At 63.8% G+C, this 2500-nt stretch overlaps 1 non-coding gene across 1 annotated transcript; it reads left to right on the plus strand.

Annotated features, from left to right (window-relative positions):
- The first annotated feature begins 1613 nt into the window (after nt 1–1613).
- On the plus strand, nt 1614–1767 carry LOC140475639 (5.8S ribosomal RNA). Its single transcript, XR_011960139.1, has one exon. It is a non-coding gene; the product is annotated as a 5.8S ribosomal RNA (ribosomal RNA).
- Nucleotides 1768–2500: the final 733 nt, after the last annotated feature.

Genomic DNA, 2500 nt, shown 5'->3' on the forward strand with positions numbered 1-2500 from the left:
CAGGCCCTGCAGCCGTGGTCACCGCCAAACCCCCACAACTCGAGCAAGTGAAAAAAAAAGTAACAAATAAGAAAGGATCGTCGGCTTGGGGGTACGCCCGTTTCCGTTTCAACTTGTCTCGCGAGGGTGGTTTCGGGGCCAGCAGGAGAGCTCGTCGGGGTAGCAGGCCCTGCAGCCGTGGTCACCGCCAAACCCCCACAACTCGAGCAAGTGAAAAAAAAAAGTAACAAATAAGAAAGGATCTCTGTCGGCTTGGGGGTACGCCCGTTTCCGTTTCAACTTGTCTCGCGAGGGTGGTTTCGGGGCCAGCAGGAGAGCTCGTCGGGGTAGCAGGCCCTGCAGCCGTGGTCACCGCCAAATCCCCACAACTCGAGCAAGTGAAAAAAAAAGTAACAAATAAGAAAGGATCGTCGGCTTGGGGGTACGCCCGTTTCCGTTTCAACTTGTCTCGCGAGGGTGGTTTCGGGGCCAGCAGGAGAGCTCGTCGGGGTAGCAGGCCCTGCAGCCGTGGTCACCGCCAAACCCCCCACAACTGTTGGGCGCCTACCTGCGCGGGGCAGGAGGACACTTTCCGATTTCAAATCTCCGTTTGCCGAGTCCACCCCGAACGCACGCGGGCGGGCGGGTTCGCATCACCCTTCGTCACAAGGGGCGAAGCCCGTTCCACCGTCTCGTCAGTAGTGCCGACCGGTCTGTGATCGACGAGGGGAGCCACACCAGGTCCGGCCCTGCTGCTTGGCGGCACCGCGTCGTCGGGAGCTCGCGACAGACGGAGGGTTTCGGTGTACTCTCCAGCCACGGGAAACGAAGCCGGTGATGCAGGCGCCGGTCTTTCGCTCCCAAATCGGCTGGGTTTACATCGTTGCTATCTAGTCACGCTCCCTTCAAACCCGACGGGGTACCTATTCCCCTCACCCGTCTGTGCGTATACAGCCTCTTTGCACTTGCGGGATGGGGGTGGTGGTTTAAAGACTCTCGAGTTGCCGCCCGTCGGTCTCCGAGCTCCGTGCAGTAGTGATCCCCAGCGAACTGCCAGCAGGGCGAACGAGCGATCCCGCTCTCGGTCGGGGCGCCTGGCGTCGATCGGTGGTCGGTGGCTTGCGGGCAAGCTGCGCTGTGAGTGTGGGAACGAGTATGACGAGCCGTTGCCGCGACTCCCAGTCCACCTCGGCGGTGGCTGGGCCGGGCGGGCGTCTGCTCGGGCGAGTGCCGCCCCCGCCTCCTCGCAGGAAGTCCGCTCGCCGACACGCCGCCACGTGCACGCGTCAGTGACGCTGCCGAACCGATGGCCGGTGCCCGTTCCCGCCTCTGCTTTTCCTAGGGCAAAGCTGCTGCACGCCTCGTGATACTAGGCGGGCGACATGGTGGCGGTGATCCTGCCTCCGTCGCTGCGGTGCGTTGGGGCACGCATCGCCTCTTGGGCGCCCTGTCCTCCTCCCCCCAATAGACGTATGTTTCTGCGGGCCGCACCAGGATGGTGCTCCCCATCGCTTCACGCCACCCTGCTCCGCCCGCACGCCGGCGTGCAGGTGGCTGTAGCTCAAGGTGGGGAGCGTATGTGCGGTCCGGGTCGCTTTCCTCTGGCGAGGGAGAGACCTAAAACAAACTCAGACAACTCTTGACGGTGGATCACTCGGCTCGTGCGTCGATGACGAACGCAGCTAGCTGCGAGAATTAATGTGAATTGCAGGACACATTGATCATCGACACTTTGAACGCACTTTGCGGCCCCGGGTTCTTCCCGGGGCCACGCCTGTCTGAGGGTCGTTTGGCAATCAATCGCACTCGCCTTGGCTGGCGAGAGCGCGGCTGGGGTGTCGCAGAGGACCCGTCCTCTTTGTCCCCCTAAGTTCAGACTCCGGAGCCCTCCGGCGTCGGAGCGCTTGGCCTTTCCCCCCCACCCTGCACATTCCGTTCGTCAGGCTCGACGCCATCCCCCCGCCGGGGAGCGCGGCCTGGCGTCCGTCTGTGTCGTGGCAGTGGGGCCAGCACGGCTGTCACCGGTCCCAGAATGGCTGTCGGTGGTTCACACTGTGTGTGTGTGCCAACCCTCCTGGTCTCTGGGACACGGAGCTGCCACGAAGTGTTGAGCCTCCAGTGGGGGGTCTGCCTAAGCTCTGCACGTCCGCATTGGGTCCGTCTCTCGGTTGGCTGGCAGTGGAAAGAGTGAAGGGAGCCGCGGAGGTCCGGTGCTGGTGCGCCGCCGGCCTGACCGTGGAGCTCGCCGGTTTGACACGCTGACCCGACTCGATGGTTGATCGATTGAGAGTGCTGGGAGCTGCAGGCCGCCCGCTGCTGCAGCCGCCCGTCTCGTGGTTCGTCCTCGGCCTTAAGTGGCCGGCGGGGCGTCTGATCCTGTCTCCCCTGCTGGCGCCGAGTGCCTGGCCGAGGGAGGAGGTTTTCGTCGAACGCTGTGACTTGGACGGTCGCACGCGCGTGGATCGCTGGCTCTTGGCTCTCCCGTTCAGTCCGCACGTTTTCCGCTCCGTCCTGCCACCGG

This window comes from Chiloscyllium punctatum, unplaced genomic scaffold, assembly GCF_047496795.1.
Source record: "Chiloscyllium punctatum isolate Juve2018m unplaced genomic scaffold, sChiPun1.3 scaffold_1924, whole genome shotgun sequence".
Taxonomy (NCBI): Eukaryota; Metazoa; Chordata; class Chondrichthyes; order Orectolobiformes; family Hemiscylliidae; genus Chiloscyllium; species Chiloscyllium punctatum.